Source organism: Xyrauchen texanus, chromosome 21, assembly GCF_025860055.1.
Source record: "Xyrauchen texanus isolate HMW12.3.18 chromosome 21, RBS_HiC_50CHRs, whole genome shotgun sequence".
NCBI classification, from domain to species: Eukaryota; Metazoa; Chordata; class Actinopteri; order Cypriniformes; family Catostomidae; genus Xyrauchen; species Xyrauchen texanus.
Genome location: NC_068296.1, coordinates 25,765,433 through 25,785,548, shown reverse-complemented (window position 1 = coordinate 25,785,548; position 20,116 = coordinate 25,765,433). Strand labels below are relative to the sequence as shown.

General features: G+C 44.5%; 1 protein-coding gene across 1 annotated transcript in view; it reads right to left on the bottom strand.

Annotated features, from left to right (window-relative positions):
* LOC127661998 (alpha-1,3-mannosyl-glycoprotein 4-beta-N-acetylglucosaminyltransferase C-like) overlaps positions 1 to 20,116 on the bottom strand; it is a 117,851-nt gene that overhangs the window by 58,428 nt on the left and 39,307 nt on the right. The gene's annotated exons all lie outside the window — the stretch shown is intronic.

Below are 20,116 nucleotides of genomic sequence, written 5' to 3'. Positions count from 1 at the left end.
CTAAATGAATGCTTACTTATCAGTTCTGAACAATGTGTCATTATTTATTTGTCAAAACATCTGTGTACACATACTACGCATTTGTAAATGTTTGTGTGATAGGTGATCAGTGCATTTTTCCTCATACTTCATTATAAACTAAAAGTGAAATGATAACAGGCAGGCTAGTGGTGCCAAAAATACTTGGACACTTAAGCAACCCAAACAAATGTATGAATTGGGTAACATTATACATATATACAGTAACAAGGTCAAACAAAGTCTTCACAGATCAAACTCAAGTTCACATAGGTATCTTAATAGAGTAACCACATGAGTAGTTTTGCACATTAACTATGAACATGTTCACACTAAAATTTGACAACAAGAAAGTATCCAAACACTTTTTGTCTTAATTTTGAACAGTATATCTATGGTTTATCATTTAAAACCTAACAAACTTTCTTTTTGTCAAATGTTTTGCTTAAAAAATGTGTGTATGCTTTCTTTCTGTCTAGATGCCGTCGGGTTTGAAATTTTGTTATCAAATGCAATAACATTAAGATATTTATAAACGTGACTTAAGTGTTCAAACACTTTTTGGAGTCACAGAAAGGAGATTTCTTGTATACCGTTTCTATTATTATCAGTCTGAATATAGTTTTTGCCATTGAAAAAAAAAAAAAATTATAATCATTATCTAGAAGCAAGCTCAATTGCTTATGTAATTGAGTCCTGTTTTCATAAACTGTGTTAAATGCATTGATTTGGACATTGATAATTTAAGATGCCACAGCAGTCAGACATCATTATACTATTGCTTTTCAGAGCACAAATTCTTGGGTCCCCTCTTACCCACTGTAGTCAAAAAATCTCCTATTTCAACTCTCTAAAAAGCATAAGGCTGAATTTATTACCGACTCACTGACTGACAGCTTTGCTACTTACCCTCACAGGGGGCACATAACTGCAGCTTTCAGTTTGTCTTGTTGCTTTATTTCTAGAATAGATTGTGAACGCATCAGCGCATATTGTGCTGTGTTCAGGATGAGTGAGAATGACCTCCATCTCTCCCTTTGTATGCACTGTCAAAACGCCTCCCAGGCCAAGAGAGGGTGGATTTGGCTGCATATTGTCACTATGATTCATGGCATGAATCAATGCCTAATGATAGGATTTAGAGAGAGGAACATCAAAGGAAAGATACTGGAGATTTGCAGTGCAATAGAGGCCAGTGAAGTGGAACCATTGTCATTCACATCCACAGAATTGACAATTTTTAAGATAATTTTATTTATCTGTGTTCAAAGAGGGATCGTGGTAATGTAGATTTTTGATTTAGAAGTCAGGCTGAGATCTAAAGACTTAAAAAAATTATTAGCATCTCAAATAGGATAAAAAAAAGATAATTAAACATACATTATACAGTACACAGCAATCTACATGGATGCATGGCAGACATCTGATCATGCAGCAAAAACATTGTAAGCTGTAACTTATCCAAAATGCAAAGATTAGGCTAAGAAATGGCCACTGGCTAAGACACTGAATTCCATATATCTGACCATTTGGTGAAGAGTCATTTACAAAACCAACCAGTACAGAATAAAAATAAAAAAAATCTTTTTTTTTTTTAACATTATTCAACTTGTTCAACTCATTACAGTGTTTCTCCTAGGATGTTTTTCAGCAGCGTTGATGTTGTGAGTGTGTCCACGAGCCCGTCATGGCAATAGGAAAAGTGGGAAAACGTCACGGTTACTGTTGTAACCTCCATTCCCTGAGGGAGGGAAGGAGGGTCTTTCTTGATCCTATTCTTTTAGGGGGAAAAGACCCTGCAGAGGCCACATCCTGCCCAGACTAGGGGGAGGTGACATGTGGCAAATACACCATGAGGGTTGTGAAGCCGTATGTGGGAGCTGCACAGTGGTAGGTCCTGCCTGATAAGGGAGGAGCTCTACAAGCATTGCTCCGCTGAATTCGCAGGCCAGAAGTCTAGGGAGGAAGAACATCCAGGAAGCGACGGTTAGTGGCTAACCTGGGAGAGAAGGCACACTGGATCAACTTGGTGAAGGGCACTGGGTGCAGGTGGAACACTCGGTCGGTTGTTCTGCATTACTGAGTTCTACTGGCTCGGACCTGACAAAACATGGGACAAGACCGACTCAACCCTGAGATTATAATCTCGCAAAGGTATTGGGTGTTGCTCAGCCCACTGCTCTGCAGATGTCTGCTAGGGAGGTGCCATTGACCAGTGCCCACGAGGATGCCACACTTCTCGTCGAGTGTGCTCAAACCTGCAAGGGGGCGGGCATGGCCTGGGTCTGGTAAGCCAGCGAGATGGAGGGGTTCCCTTTCCGCCGTCCACCAAAGCAGACAAAGAGCTGCTCAGAATGTCTAAAGCACGTACCGGACACAGCAATGAAAGGGCTGGGTCTGCCTCCTCCCGGGGCAGTGTTTGCAGGTTCACGACCTGATCACTGAAGGGAGTCATAGGAACCTTGGGCAACTAGCTGGTTGAGGTCTTAGGACATGGGCATCTGCGGACCGAACTCCAAGCAAGTGTCGCTGACAGAGAAAGTTTGAAGGTCCCCAACCCTCTTGATAGAGGCTAGCGCTATCAGTAGGGCCATCTTCAGGGTGAGGGCCTTGAGCTCAACTGAGTCAAGTGTCTCGTAGGAGAGTCTCTGAAGGCTCAAAAGGACCACTGAGAGATCTTGCTTACATAAGTCGTGATTATCCAAGGACTTGCTGTCCACTGCATCATGGTGGGCCACGATAGCGGCTACATACACCTTCACGGTGGAGCGAGACAGCCTCCCCTCCAGCCTCTCCTGCAGGAATGAAAACACTGACCGAACTGCTCATCTCTGCGGGTCTTCGGCTCGGGAAGAACACCAATTCACGAACAAGCGTCACTTCAGGGCATAAAGTTGTCTGGTGGAGGGAGCTCTGGCTTGGTTGATCATGTCTATGACTGCAGGTGGTAGATCACACAGATCTTGGAGGTTTCTAGAGGTCTGGGCGCAGGTGCCAGAGGGTGCGCCATCCCTGAGAAAGAAGGTCCTTCCTCGGGGGGATTTTCCAGGGAGGTGCTATCGCGAGGAGCATGAGATCCAAGAACCAGGTCTGGGTGGGCCAATAAGGAGCCACCAAGGTGACCTGTTCCTCGTCCTCCCTGATCTCGCACAGCACCTGTGCAAGAAGGCTCACTAGGGGAAATGCGTACTTGCGCAGCCCCGGGGCCAGCTGTGAGCCAACGCGTCTGTCCCAAGAGGGGCTTCTGTCAGGGAGTACCAGAGCGGGCAGTTAGTGTTGTCCTGGGAGGCAAAGAGATCTACCTGTGCCATGCCGAATCGGCCCCAAATCAACTGGACCACCTGGGGGACTACCTGTCGCGAAAGCGCGTCTGCTGTCGTGTTGCAGATACCTTAGTACCTGACTCGCTGCTGACTCCAAAGGAGGAGATGACGGGTGACTTGTGACATATGATGAGAGCGCACGCCGCCTTGGTGATTTATGTATGCTACCGTCACGTGGTGTCTGAACGGATCAAGACGTGCTTGCCCCGAATTAGTGGGAGAAACCTCTACAGGGCAAGGAATACAGACAGCAACTCTAGGCAGTTGATGTGCCAATGCAGCCAGGGCCCTGTCCAGGAGGCAGCGGCAGCGTGCCTGTTGCACATGGCAACCCAACCCTGTTGAGAGGCGTCTGTGGTGACCACAACACATATGGACACCTGCTGTAGGGAGACTCGGGTCTGCAGAAAACAGAGGTCTTTCCAAGGGTTGAAAGTCTGATGTCATGAGGGGGTGATTATCACATGGTATGTCCTGCGGCGCCATGCCCATCTCGGGATTCAAGTCTGAAGCCAGTGCTGAAGCGGTCTCATATAAATCAACCTGAGCAGCATGACCGTGGCTGAGGATGCCACAGGAGCCTCTGGAATTGATTTAGAGGAACCGTTGTGCAGGGCTCGAAGAGAGCGAGGCACCTGAGCACTGACTGCGTGCGCTCATTGGTGAGGCACGCTGTCATTGAGACTGAGTCTAACTCCATGCCGAGAAAAGAGATGCTCTGAACCGTGGCGAGCTTGCTCTTTTCCCAGTTGACCTAAAGCCCTAGACGGCTGAGGTGCCTGAGCACCTGGTCCCTGTGAGCCAGGATGAGACAGTTGTCGAGGTAATTGAGTATGTGGATGTCCACTTCCCATAGCCGGGCAAGGGCTGCCTCTGCGACATTGTTGAAGATGCGAGCGGACAGGGACAGGCCAAAGGGGAGGACCTTGTACTGATACATCTGGCCGTTGAACACAAACCGTAGAAAGGGTCGGTGTGGAGGCAAGATGGAGATGTGGAAGTACACGTCCTTCAGGTCTTCAGGTTTTGGGTGCAATGAAGTAAGGTTTGTAGAAACCCTTCTTGATCTCGGCAGGAGGGACGGGCTCTATCGTGTCCTTGAGAAGCAGAGTCGTGATCTCTGCCCGTAAAGCACTGGCTTTTTCGGCACGTATGGCGGTGGAGCAAGTACCGCTGAAACGAGGTGGGAGCCAGGCGAACTGAATCGCGTGGCCGAGTCGGATGGTCCTGGCAAACCAGCGCGACGGGTTGGACAGTGAAAGCCAAGCGTCCAAACTCCGTTCGAGGGGCACTAGAGGGACGATCACTTTTGATGTACTGGGTGGGGATTCGTGGCGGGGGGAGTAGGTAATAGCATGTCGGGAGGCAGAAAAGTATCCAGAGGCTTGGGTAAAAACTCTTTTAGGAGGGGAAAACACAACTTTTAGGCAGTGAAAGCGCTGTCGAAGCGCCCAGGGGTGTGGACTGCACAGCGTACAGTGAGAGAGAGCGCCAGCTGGAAGTGCGTCGTAGGATCCAACAGCAGCGCTTCTTGCCAGTAGAGGAGAGTGGAACAGTGTTGAACTCAGCTTGCTGTTGCACAACCGCTCAGCTCTGAAGAAAAAATCTGACTGACAGACGCACACCCGCTTCCCTTTATATCTGTATGTCCGGGGCCAGGACATGCAAATTCTGTCTGCCAATTTCTCATTGGCCTTTTCTCAAGTTCAGAAGTACGCGAGAAGTACAAGGAAGACCCCTTGTGTCACTTCATTCGACACAACGTCGAGTGAGTGACAGAAGCGGAACTAGAATGCTCTGTTGCAATGCAATGTTGACAGCTTTTCTTTGTTGATCATCTGTTTTTTTTACATTCAGTTATAACTAACTAGAACACATGAGTGAAAATGTCATGATTAGTTTGACATATCACCATGGTGGAGTAGATTGCTATAACTTGTGACAGATCTGGCATTTGTGTGTGTGTGTGTGTGTGTGTGCATAACGGGGGGAGGAAAGTTTTTTCTGGACAGACAGCTAAATGTGCTATGTCACTCACACCCTCACTGCCAGCTCTGCAGGATACTGACGATTGCAAACTTCTCATTTCACTCTCCGCACCACCCAGAGGGCAGTCATTTAAAATAGAAGACAATAACATGCATGGGGGCTCCTTTGAGGTGGCACTAAAAGCGTGCGTGATGGAGCCTGATGCCTGCAGATAAAACTCCTCTCTCAGCTGTCTAGTGCGGGTGCCAGTTTGCATGGCATATCAGATTTAAGAGTGGCTACTATTGTAATCAATAGTATATTGAACCGCATATGTAATGCGTATGTATCTGAACATCTTCTAGGTCGTGGGGTGTGATGGAAACGTAATTTAGCTACAGCACATCATCCGCAACATGAACCTTAATCTATCCCGAGATGTTATAAGCGATCTTCCATTTTAAGACAGCTGAGGTGACACGGATGATTAGGGGAAAAGGGAACAACATGACAATGATAGCATCTCCCTAAACCCTTGCAGAGATTCCTAATTCCCTGTGTTTATTTAAGAGGATTAGTGTGTGCTCAGCACTCTGTACCAACTCATCGAGTGCTTCCACTAATTCTTATCCAACCACGACAAAAGGCGAACAAAATTCTTAAATGACTCTACTGTTAGTCTTGCATAATTTAGATTCACTCCGTGCTGTCTGGTTATTTAGAGGTGAGGTGAGCCACGTTATTAGTTAGTTATTCCTCATATGACATTTTCCCCCTGTTTTAAAGACATTTGAGATTTACACTCTAATTGTGACTAACTAAACAAGTGCCCTTTCTTTCAGCTAGACCTCTTTGGCATTAATAGTTCCGATTAAATCAAATGTCATTCCACACTTAGGTAATTGAATTATATCTCTGTGTTCCCCCTGACATCCACAGTGATTCATTTTCTTTCCCTCTTTTGTAAATCACTCAGTAGTTCCATTTAGATTTGTGTCTCTCTGTTTTCTCCAGATGGAGATAGAAAGGGATCGATCTGGTAGCCCCCTCAACATCTGAGAGGCTATTAACGCTTACATGGCTCGATCGATTTACAGTGCGGAAAGCTGTTTCTTTTTTAATACATAGAAAAACAAACCGTGAGCAGTTATTGGTTATACAGTCCACGAGTGTGTGTAACACTGACAGTGAGGACAGGACAATATGTGAGAGGGTTGATGGCCATTTAGCTCAAGGATAATGTATAAGGATAGCCATTTAATCTTTCAGAACAGAGACAGATCAAGTTAATACACCCTGTCACATCCTTTCTGCCTCAAGACAACTCTGCTCAATGTAAAAAAAAACCTTTAGCAAACCCGGTTGAGTGGGTTTAGGGGATATCAAGAGATCAGGGGTGTAAAAAGTACACAGAAAATATACTTAAAATTTTACCCAATTAAAATTCCAATTATCTAGCAAAAAACATACTTGAGTGAAAGTAAAAATGTATTCATATTAAATTGTACTTAAGTATTAAAAAGTACAAAGTAACATTTTTCCTAGCTAGATGAAATCAAGTTAGGAGATTGTGTGAGAGGATATTGTTACATTTGTTAAGTTGCCTTTTTAGTCTCTTTCGAAGACATCATATTTCAAATTCTGCGGTCTATCTAAACTGATAGAGTGTTGTATATGGAATACAAAGGACTGGGGTCCTGAAGAGCACATGTGTGTAGATGAGGGCGTGGTGGTGTGTCTGTCTGCAGGAGAGAGAGTGAGTGGTGTGCTATTGTGGACGCTATTGAGTGTTTGTGAAAAACTTTTGTTTATTTTTGAGAGTGAATTATTGAACTGAGAGAAAAAAAACAGAAAAGAGTGCATCTGCTGCACAGAAAGAGAGAAATAAAAGCGATAACTAAAGCAGCGCCCAAGACATCATGGACAAGGTGGTGCTGGAACAGTTCGTCACCCAGCTTCCCTGTGGGATGGCAGAGTGGGTCCAGCGCCATCGTCCGGTGTCCCTGGAGGAAGCGATCCAGCTTACCAAGGACTACATGGCAGCGTTTCCGGGAAGCAGTGATCCGGAATCTCTTTCTCTATCTTCTCTCGCTCTCTCTCTCTCTCTCTCTCTCTCCAACCCCCATACCCCACTTCCACCCCTCCTCTTTCCATCCCATTCCTGCCCCCAGGAGGCTGGGCAGTCCGATGCCCAGGTTTCCTCACTGGGAGGAGGTCTCATACACCCCCCTTTATCTCCCCTGCTGACTCTGCCTCTCTCCCTCCCAGGTTGGAGAGTCCATTCCCATGGGTGTAGGAGGGGGTGCCGTCTGTTGGAGCTCCTGGGATCCAGGGCATTTCCAGGACCGTTGCCCCGTAATGGAGGTGGGAACTCTGGTCCGGATTCCCAATGCTCCACAGGCTGCCCCCGATCAAGCTGTTGCATATTGGATACTGGTGAGTACCGAGGGGGATACATATCAAGCTTTGGTAAATTATGGCTGTTCCCAAACCTCCATCCACCAACGGTTGGTAAAAGACAGGGCATTGGGCACAAATAATCAGGTGAGGTGCAGTGTTTGCACAGGGATATTCACATGTATGCGGTGGTTACCACTGAGATACTATTCAGGAGGAGAAAACATTGAGTGGAGGCCAAGGTTTATTCCTGCCTCAACCATCCGCGATTTTGGGGACAAATTGGCCTGATTTTAAGAATTTATTAAGGGAAATTTGTGTGGACAGTTCCTATGAAATAAGCTCTCGGTATGTGATGTGCGATACTATGGCTGGAGAGGCGCTGCCAGGGCCATCTATGACTGTTCTGCGTCCATATGACAAGCAGAATTCGCGGGCATGTTCTCCCATCCCCCCGGTCTCACAAACCCCATAGAGCACCACATCGAGACAACCCAGGGGTGGTGGTTTGTAGCGACCCCTATTGCCATCCTGGTAGTTCAGGAAAAATGAGAGGCAATGCTCAAAATGGGCATAATAGAAGAGTCACGCAAAAATTGGGCCAGCCCGGTGGTTCTGGTACCTAAGAGTGACAGGACAGTCAGATTCTGTGTGGACTACCGAAAAGTTAAGGCGGTGTCTAAATTTGACACGTACCCAATGCCCGGACTGACAAGTTGCTCGATCAGTTGGCAGTGGCTCATCTTTTTTCGACACTGGATTGAACAAAGGGTTATTGGCAGATCTCTAATCTCACAAGAATAAACTTATTTTTCCACACTGTTCGGTTTACACCAATTCGTGACCTTTCCATTCAGTTTGTTCAAGGTCCCTGCCACATTCCAGCGTCTCATGGACAAAATTCTCAGGCCACATACGGCATATGTTGCCACTTAGGTCTCTTGGGAGGCGAAAAGGTCTACCTGAGTCTTGCCGAACCGTCCATCTGTTAGAGACTTTTTAGTTTGAGGTCTAAATGTGTGTAATTTATGCTTTAGAACAAAACATGAAAGTCTCTACACGTAAAGTTAATCACAGGCCTTATTTTACTCACAAATTAAACCTAAATTCCAGAGGGAACCCACGGCTTGAAAATGCTAATTCTCTTATGAGTTTTAGAATAACAAACTGAACAGCTATGAAGTGCATTGGTTCTGACCACACAAGCAGTTTGAAACAAGTCTGAATTTCTAAACAGACATTTTACTTCTTTACTAGAAGAAAATCACATGATAAACATGGTTGCCAATGCTTGTGATAACACCACTGGAATGTGTCAGTGCTCAAAGTCCCACAGATCTGTACAAAGGTTTGAGTAAGGCCTGCATTGAGTGGCTGTTGTAATTCTCAGAGAGACAGGCCCGCAATCTCCAGTTTCCCAGACACAAATCCTGCTTATCTGCTGAAGGGAATCCTCCCCTCCAGTCCCTCTCTGCACGCCAATCCCACGGGTTCCACCAGCTAAGCCCAACCAACCAAGAGGACAAAAAGCAGAGAATTCTATCACACAGTTGGTGAACACTGCCAAAGCTGACCAATGAAACTACATGTCTGGGATCCTAGCATATTCTGAAGTGAAAGTTATCTGTGGACTTCCTTGGAGTCTTCAAAATGTCATTTATATATAAATAAAATTATTAACATATGCATAACTGCGGCAATATTTGCATGGCACAATCCCCAAACTTTCCAGTCAGTTCTAAATGATAGATTGTGGAGGATGCACCGACTACCAAGAATATTGTATCTCCACTGTGATCCAGGCAACTAAATCTGCTTTTTAAATGCCAAAAGTACTTTAGACTACTTCACATCTGGATATATGACCAGTTATAATGCTCATCTTCATTATTTGAACATCATTTGAGAAGATTACTGCTCCCATGATCACAAATTTTAATAAAATTCAGTTTACCACCTACATTTAGTTTTGTGAATAAGGCGCATTATATTATAAAACAAATTTAGAAAAAAGGTTTACTTGTGCAGAAAAGAATAACTTAAAAGTATAGTTCACCCTAAAAATAATAATGTTGTCATCATTTACATTCCTCTCCCTCATGTTCATTGGAAGAAAGTGAGTCATATGGGTTTGGAACAACATGAGGGAGTAAATGATTACAGAATTAAAACATTTTAAGTTAACTATTCCTTTAATTTAAACACTCAAGGTGCATATCAGTGCATTTAGAGCTTAGTTAAACAGGATTGCAGGTTGTAAGTGAATAAAACAATGTTTTGTTTTTTGTGAATTCACCCCTTTGGTCTTCTTCATAGCTTCCAGCATGTTCCTTGAGAGCTCTTTAAAAAAAACCTTACATGAGTAGAATTTGTAATGTATTGTGCCAGCCGTTCCAGGTTTCAGAATGCATAATGGAAAGATGCTGTATTTGTGGTGCAAATGATCTTAGACCATAATGAAAAGCATAGGATTGGAGGGGAATGTTGGTCAGCCTAAACTCTTTCCTTGTTTCAGTGGACTAGTGGAGGGAGCCATGAGATGAGAATCTGGATTTCGTTCATCACATGCAGATGGTAGTCCATAATGAGTTTCTAGCTAAACAGGACATGGTAGATTTAAACAGCTCAGAGAAGCGTTCCCTGAGCTGGACAGTCTGCCAGATTGCAAAGATGTTGAGTGGGAGGCTGGGAGCTTTTAGACATTACATCTTGGCACACCATGAATTAGCATTTTGTCACAAAAACATAATCAAATTGTGTAAATATCAGATCTCTCTGACAGCAAAATCCATCTTACACAAGTGTTATTTTTAATACAGTTGATTTTTGAATTTCCCATCATGTTTTCATACAGCTTTCTCACCTTGAATTTGCAAATGGCACTGTAAACTTTATTTACGTATAAACAGTGCAAAAATTGGCCAACGCTGGCCAAATTGATGCCCTATGCAGAGTTCCAGGTGGATGGGGGTGGGGTGGTGGGGATGACAATGTACAATTGCATTATCTCTAAAAGTCATCCCATAATTCAGGTTACGTAAATGTGAAGATTGAAATGTCTGCGCCTCTATAGTACCAACAAACGCAACTGTAATAATAATGATTGTTTTCTAACATGTTTCCAGAACACTCCTCTGTCTTCCATTGGTTAAGAAAACAGGTAGTCCCACTCCAAACGTATTCAACAGGTTGAGCCAATATTGCTGTGTCTAGCTATTAGAGATGTTTAAACAGAGCAATGTTTTGATGTGCATCAGAGCCACAGTGTTCACACTTTTCGGGGAAAACCAAATGGTGTAATTACAGCTGTTTCTGTATAAAATTGCACACATCACCTTTAAAATGTAAATCACTCAACATGCTGACTTCACACTGAATATTGATTCTGCACAATGTCATCTCTGGAATGAAGGACTATTTCCAAATTAAGATTTTATTCGAAAACATATCATACATTTATTGCACCTCAATAAATCCAAATCAGGTTTCTCAATTTGTTCTCAAGGACTGACAGATTATTAAAAATGAAGAGGTATACATTGGGTTGGGCTTTAGTGCCAAATGTTCTAGTTTCTCCTGTGTGTGATGATAATGACAAACTGCCAAAATGTCATAATTCACACCACCTCCTCAAATCTCACTCCTAAAGATATAAGCGATGAGATGTCATATTAAATCATCAAGGTGGTTGATGTCAGAGCTTGCTCATTAGGTCTGGAAAAAAAAATCCACACTGACGAAAAACATCTCGGGTTACATGTGTAACCCTTGTTCCGTGAAAAAAGCGGAACGAGATGCTGCGCTTTTGGGAACAATCCTGCATTGAGACCAGCTGTGAATATGTGTGTAACACGTCAATGAACATTGACCAGAATTTATAGCCTCGGCTGGTGATGATCATTAGATGCACCTGTGGCCAGGCTATAAAATAGAAGTGTCACCAACGTGTCGTCAGATATCTTTTTCTGAAGAGAAGTCCTGGGACGTCCCAGTGTGGCAAAGAAGCGCACCATCTGGTTCCGCTTTTTTCAGGGAACAAGGGTTACATATGTAAACCGAGACGTTCCCTTTACAAAAAGATTCACTATGATGCTGCGCTTTTGCTAAACGCTTTTGGGAACGCATTACCCACGCCGCCGCACTGGGGCTGTCCGGACCCCTATGGTTGTGAAGCGTGCTCACAAAAACACGAGAGGTCTCAGACATGAGATTGATATGTCGACTCAAGGACGTAAGAGCCCAGAGTAGCATAAACATCTAAACCATAAAATTTGATGAATGTGTGCGGAGAGGACCAGCCTGCCGCATCACAAACTTGTTCAGACATGAGCTTGAGATGTCGACTCAAGGACGTAAGAGTCCGGAGTAGCAGAAACATCTAACCCATAAAGTTCGCTGAATGTGTGCGGAGAGGACCAGCCTGCCACATCATAAACTTGTTCAGGCATGAGCTTGAGATGTCGACTCAAGGACGTAGGAGCCCGGAGTAGCATGAACATCCAAACTATAAAATCTGATGAATGTGTGCGGAGAGGACCAGACTGCCGCGTCACAAACTTGTTCAGGCATGAGCTTGAGATGTCGACTCAAGGACGTAAGAGCCCGGAGTAGCATGAACATCCAAACTATAAAATCTGATGAATGTGTGTGGAGAGGACCAGACTGCCGCATCACCTGCTGCAGAGGGACCCCTCTAGCCAAGGCTTTAGAGGAGGCGACCCCTCTGGTGGAGTGAGCCCTGACACCTACTAGCGAAGCTTGAGCGCGCGCCTCATAGGCCGGGGCAATAGCATCCCTCACCCAATGTGACATAGTCTGCTTGGTAGCGGACGCCCCCCTGTTGCGGCCCCCATAGCACACAAATAATTGCCCTGACTTATGCCACTGGCTAGTGCAGTGGACATAAGTCTGAAGGACATGGACTGGGCAGAGTCCGTGAAGTTTTTCCTGCTCCAGCGTTAAAAACGGCAGGGAGCAGAAGGCTTCCAGAATGACACGATGTAGTGTTGAAAAGGGCACCTTAGGAAGGTAGTCAGGATGAGAATGCAGAATAGCTTTGGCCATACCTGGGGCAAATTCTAAACAGGCCGGAAAAACAGACAGAGCCTGTAGATCCCCGATCCTCTTAAGAGAGGTAATCGCCATAAGTAAAACCATCTTGAGAGTCAGAAGTTTGTCAGATGTTGACTCTAGAGGTTCAAAGGGGGTCTCAACCAGACCCTCCAGGACTATTGCTAAGTCCCATGAGGGAGTTCTGGTCCTAACAGGAGGCCTCAGTCGCCTGGCTCCACGAATGAAGCGAGCGAGTAGAGGATGCCTCCCCAAAGGCACCCGTCCATCAAAAAGCCGAAATGGTGGCCACTTAAACCCGGAGAGTAGAGGGGCATATGCCTGCTGACAGTTTTTCCTGCAGAAAGTCCAGAACTGAAACAATTTGGCAGTTAACTGGATCTGCACCATGTAAACTACACCACTTTTCGAAGACACCCCATTTATTGGTGTAGATTCTTCTGGTGGAGGGAGCCCTAGCACTAAGAATGGTCTCGATAACCTCAGCCGACAGCCCTGTGTCCCTCAGTTGGTACCCTTCAGGGGCCAAACATGAAGTTTCTACAATTCGGGCCGGGGATGAAATATCATCCCCTGTGCCTGAGACAGAAGGTCCCACCTGTCTGGAATCGCCCAAGGCGAGCCGTTGAGGAGAGATATCATCTCTGAGAACCAAATCCTGTTCAGCCAGCGAGGCGCTATCAGTAAGAGGCAAGACCCTTGCTGGCGAACTCTGGCCAAGACTCCCGGGAGCAGAGAAACCGGGGGAAACGCATACAGACACATTCTGGGCCATGTATGCACCATCGCGTCCAGACCCAGGGGGGCTGGGTGACTCAGAGAGAAGTAGAGGGGACATTGCACAGTCTCTTGAGAGGCGAAGAGGTCCACTTCTGCTCTGTAAAATCTCTCCCAAATTTGTTGTACTACCTCAGGATGGAGTTTCCACTTGCCCCTCGGTATGTTTTGTCTGGACAGAAAATCTGCTCCCACATTTAGGCATCCAAGTATATAAACTGCCCTGAGTGACAGGAGCTTGCCCTGGGCCCAAAGGAGAATCCGACGTACCAGCAAATTCAGGTGGCGAGAACGTAGACCTCCTTGATGGTTTATGTAGGAGACTGCGGCTGTGTTGTCCACCCGCACAAGGACATGGCAGCCTCTCCGATGTCAGAGAAGTATTTCAGGGCCAGAAATACCGCCATCAGCTCAAGGCAGTTGATGTGCCAATCGAGCTGGTGACCCTCCCATTCCCCTTGGGTTGGACGACCACTTAAGACCGCACCCCAACCCGTCAGAGAGGTGTCTGTTGTTAACATCCTGCGACGAAATGACACACCAAGAGTGGGACCCAAGGTAAGAAACTGCGGTCTGAACCACATAGAAAGGGAACGAAGCGCTCGGCGCGTAACCCTTATTTGACTCGTGATCGAGTTCCATATAATTCCAAGATAGGTATTTTCCTGAGTCGGAGAAAGAATGCTATTTTTGACGTTGAGTCTCAGACCCAGTGAACCTAGATGAGCCAAGACGATATCTCTGTGCTGAACTGCCAGTTCTTGAGACTGTGCTAGTATCAGCCAGTCGTCTAGATAATTCAGAATGCGGATGCCCTGGAGTTGCCAAGGAGCCAGTGCTGCATCCATACATTTTGTGAATGTGCGGGGTGATAGGGCTATGCCGAATGGAAGAACCCAATATTGGAAGGCTTCGTCCCCGAAAGCGAACCTCAGGAACTTCCTATGCTGTGGCAGAATTCCAATATGGAAATATGCATCCATGAGATCGATCGTGACCAGCCAATCGTGATGTTGGATTTGAGACACGACCGACTTGACAGTTAGCATCTTGAACCTGAACACCCTGATCGAGCGGTTCAAGCCTCGAAGATCTAGAATTGGATGCAACCCCCCACCTTTCTTGGGAACCAAGAAGTATCTGCTGTAATAGCCTGACACTTTCTCTGGAAGGGGAACATGTTCTATGGCCCCTTTTACCAAGAGATTTTGCAGTTCTTTCCACAGTAGACATGCCTGCTCCGGTCTTACGGTAGTGGGAACCACGCCGTTGAAACGCGGAGGGCGGTGAGCAAATTGAATTCTGTAGCCTCTTTCTACTGTCTTTAGAACCCACATAGAAATACCTGGCCGAAGTTTCCACGCTACCAGGTTCTCTGAGATGAGTACTAATTTCAACACTTCCTGTTGAGGGGGTGTTGAGTGTTCCGTGTCCTGGATTAAGGCAGGAAGCAACGGTACACCCGACTCTTTGTTGGAAGCCTCTATCACCCGAAACACCAAAGGCAGCGGGAGTGAAGAGGTTTCGTGAGGGTATTGGGAGGGCCGAAGTGGATGATACACACGCCCCGTCCCGAAGGGAACTACCCTCACAAGGTTGGGTACAAGACCGTCAGGGTTTCTTTCTTTTAGAAATCACAGCCCTGAGGTCTTGCTTGGGCGGCTGCTGAGGGCGATGAGCCTGTCCCCAGTCCCTACGAGGGGGAGCACGACTCGCCACGCTCTATTTTTGAGCCTCCCTCCTAGCAGAATCGGGGCGAGACTGGGAGGCCGACGGACCCGCACCCTGAGTGCGGCGAGGAAGAAACTGCCCAAAGGCTTCCTCGTGGCTTTTCGCCTCCTGGAATCTGGAGATAACCGTATTCATGGTGTCTCCGAAGAAACCAGAAGGCGAAACCGGGGCATCGAGTAAGGAAACTCTATCTTTATCTCTGATGCCTGAAAGGTTAAGCCATAAATGCCTCTCCGTACTGTCTAAAGCGGACATAGACCGGCCAATGGCACGGGCTGACTGCTTGGTCACACGGAGAGACAAATCTGTAGCTCGACGAAGTTCTGAAAAAGCTTCTTCGTCGAGAGTTTCACCCAGACTCAGGTCTTTTAGCAGGTCAGCCTGGTGTGCCTGTAACATAGCCATGGTGTGCAGCGCAGCACCAGCCTGACCTGCCGCTCCCCACTAGCATGGAGGTAGTTCTGCATGGCTTAGTGGGGAGAGCAGGTTTTTTTCAAAGATGATGCCGAACCCGGCGAGAGATAACCCGCAAGATTCTCTTCGACCGGCGGCATCATTGAATACCCTCACGCCTCAGCACCCACAATAGTAGAATATAAGGACGTCGAGGGCACCTGAACGTGCGAGGTATAAGGTTTCCTCCATGAATGAGCAAGCTCATCGTGGAGGTCATCAAAGAAGGGAAGGGACTGATGAGGCGTTCCCTTCCCTTGGCCACCAAACAGAAATCTTTCCTCTAACTTGGAGCGTTTGGGGGTTTCTTGGTCACGTGACCAGTCTAATTGAAGTCTGGCCACTGCACGAGTAACCACATCGAGTAACTCTTCAGAGGATTTTGAGTCATGCATTGAGTGCTCGGATGTGGGTAACTCGAAATCTGCAGATCCAAGAGAATCAAGGTCCCCCTTGTGAACTGAAGAGGCGCTGGCGCGCCTTCAAGATCACGAGAGGGACCAGCCGGATCTGGGGAGAGAGCGAGCGAAAGGGACGGACCCGTCTCTCGCTCCTCAGCCAGATCCATACGAGAGCCCCACGAATGAAGTGTGGGTGCCGGCTCTCGGAAGTAAGCAAGGCGAGCACGAAGCATTCTGACCGAAAGAAGGTCCCCAACGCGAGAGCAGCGTGCTCTTCCCCCAAACAAACAAAACAAACTCATGCGTCTCCTTGTCAGTCATGTAACGCTGACTACGAAACACTCATCGTTTGCTCTGTTTCTCTGCCATTCTCTCTTTTTTTTTTTTTATATATTATATATATATAATCTTTTTCAGAGCAGAGAGAGAAAGGAAAGAAAGTTCTGCGCACTGCCTAACAATCTCTAACTCCTAACAAAGGGAAGAATGTTTTTAGCAGGTTTGTGAGACACACAGCACAGAATGCTCTGAATGAAAAATATCTGATGACATGCTGGTAACACCTCTATTTTATAGCCTGGCCACAGGTGTATCTAATGATCATCACCAGCCGAGGCTATAAATTCCGGTCAATGTTCATTGACGTGTTACACACATATTCACAGCTGGTCTCAATGCAGGATTGTTCCCAAAAGCGCTTCGCAAAAGCGCAACATCATAGTGAAGCTTTTTGTAAAGGGAACAGAGATTATTTAGCAGATACGGCCACTTCTATTAAAATGAATGGAAGAAATGTAATTGCTCAACCAAGGAGCTCAGAGCACCCAAAGGTCAACAGATGTAGAAAGGAAGTCCCCAATCAACTTTTAGATACAGACATCACCTGTCAATCAACTCTAGAACACGTATTAGCTTTACAAGTTTAATATGAGGTAAAGAATCACAATTTCTGATACCAGTATTGTAAGATTTTATTGTTGATTTGAAAAATGTTCTTAGATCTTCATCTTGACCAACTGTTTTTGAGATGTTGGTCTTTCTCCATTGAAGTAGATAGGAGATGCACTAGCATGACAGGAAATAGCCTCAGAGCGTTTCAATGATGGCTGACAGTGGACTGACTTGCTAGAGTGACTTTGGGAAAACATTGGGAAAAAACTTTATTTAAAAGATAATACAGCACCATCACTGCCTCATTGTATTGTTACTTCAGTGCTTTGTAGTCTCACTATAAAATATGATATGGAGGTGGTGTTATAGTCTTTTTTTGGCAAGTATTATTTTTATATGATTTTATGTTGATGTCAAAAGAAATATGAGGTTTATTAGTTTCCTGGTGCTTTGTGCTTCATTATTCTGCCATGACAGTTTAGTCTGGAGGCGGGGGGTGTTTTTCATTAAATGCTTGTATCATCTCCAATGCTAATGGCAAATGTGGGGAGAACAGGAAATTAAAATTTACATCAAAATGCGAGAGGCCTTCCACAAATAATAAAAAGAAAAAAAAAATTTCAATAAAGACTTCCAATTCATTATATGCTACAATGCAAAAAATTGATTGCCATATGTTTACAGATTTCCATTCTGAGTGTAAATTGGCAACATCCTTTTGTTCCACATATTTAGGAATAGTACACCCAAAATAACAATTATATTTCTATTTAGTCTAACTTATGTCTTTTAAAAAGTGCACGTCTTTATTGCACAGAGCATAAAATAAGTTCTTTGTAGCAGAATGTACAATTCTATCTTTTCTGTACCATCAAAGTAAGCAATATTTTCTTAAAATTTCACAATTTTCTTACAAATTTCACAAAAATTTCAGTATGTTACTGAAACAAAGCTATCATATGTCTTTTGAATATTTTTTTATATTTTACAGGAGTCATATAGACTACATTAATGATGCTTTTACTGTGTATTTTTATCCTTTAAATCTGGTCCCCACCCACTTTTAATGTATAGAAAAAAGCAGTGTGAACATTATTCAAAACATCTCCTTTTATGTTACACTGAAGACAAAAAAGATGTACATGTTTAGAATGACATGAGGGTGAGCAAATTATGACAGAATAAAAAAACTATCCCTGTAAACCAATTCATTTGGTGTCGGTCAATAAGCATATTTGAGGAAGAGGACTGATATTCAATGTTAATCTAAACGTATGAACTACCAACCATTAGTTCATACGTTTAGATAATGTAGGGGGGTGCAATCACTTGCACCATTCATCAACTCAGCCCCTTATTTTCCTTTTTCCTTTTTCATTACAGTTGATAGGGGAAGGAACACAAAACACATTTGGGCCCTCTGCACTCCATAAAGAATATAATCAATTCTTTATTATCACATTCGGGAGGCTTGAGGGCTGTCAGACTGGGGAAAATTAAATTGCTGGAGACTAAGAGAAGATAAATTTTCATGCAGAGCTTTGGTAATGACAAATGGGATCAGGCACTGTCCAGTTTGTATGAGTCACGTTACTGATGATGAATGACAGGTTGACAATAACCCATTGTACGACGCGTGTCACCTCTAATGACAACGTGACAACAACGGTGGCATGATAGCAGCATACAGATAGCAGGAATAGGTATCAAACTCAATCCTCTGTTGAGACCCTCTGTGATCTTGTGGAGCACACATTAAGCAATCCTCCAGACAGGTCAACATGTTTATATGCATTTTATAGCTATAATAATCACATTAAAGGATGGCAGTCAGAGAGCCAGTATTTCAGCCGGTCTGGCTATATTTGTGTGAAAACGGTCTCCATAGTGACCTGAGAGGTACCATCTTTAGTGGAAGTTGCCACAGTCAATGAAGCATCAAACAACAAAGGCGACTAGCATTTGTACATCATGTATGAAATAATCAAACAGTGTCTTGAGATTTGTTCACCCCGCAATCGATAATGTATCCAACTCAGCTTTATAATAACTGACAGCTCATCTGTTCTACCACATGTTTTCCTTTTTTTTTAAGAAAAACTACGTGATGGCTCGGCATATAAGAATCAATATAGCAGAAAAGAAAACAAGGAATGTTGAGGATTTTATAGCACCACTAAGCTAATCTTGGACGGGGAGTCATTCCATTAAACTGAAATATGATTCCTCCAGGGCCCAACTTCTGTCATCAAACGCTAAACATTAATTGGCTTATCAAAGGTTAATTGCTCAATGGATACTAGGCAGTTGGATTTTAATTGTGCCATTAAATGCTCTCACTAGAGCCCAGGGTTTGGGTAATGGATTTTGTAATTTGAATGAAAACATTATTTGGTGGCTTCTGGACTGATAACAGTGTTGAGCATTGACACATCCGTGCCCTCTTACACAGTGCCTGTCACGCAGAGACAATACGCAGAAGCGCATGAGTACACATGCTTGCCGCAAATAGTGATCGTATTTAGCTATGGTTTGTAAATCTAAATGACTCATACTTCAAAATGGCAGACTCATCTTTCTGGATGCTGGATTTTGTGAACGCATCTCCGCCATTAGGGTACAACAACAGGATGAGGAAATTGGATGAGCACCCATGTGGAAAACATAACCAAAATATTAAAACAAATAGAAAAGAAAAATTAAAGTTCATCTGAGGTTTGCCACACTAAAGTACCATTCTGTCTTTTTATGGTTAAAGAGAAGATTAAATAGTTTACTCACTTTCATGTGATTTGAAAACCTTTATGCCTTTCTTTCTTCTGTGGATATAAAATTACTTATTTAAAGCAGAATGTCCAAGCTGCTTCTATACATACAGTGGACCTCATTCATGAAACTTTCAAACATATATATGAAAATTGGAAGTAATTTGCATGCAAAATGGACAGAAAGTGAGGAACTTACTGTCATCATATGTTCTTGCAGTCACTGGTGGATCTATCGCAAAACACTCAGTCAAAAAGTTAAATAAATATGGCTTGACATTTGAAAGGATTGTGTGTTAAAAGGTACCAAGGAGGAGGAGGT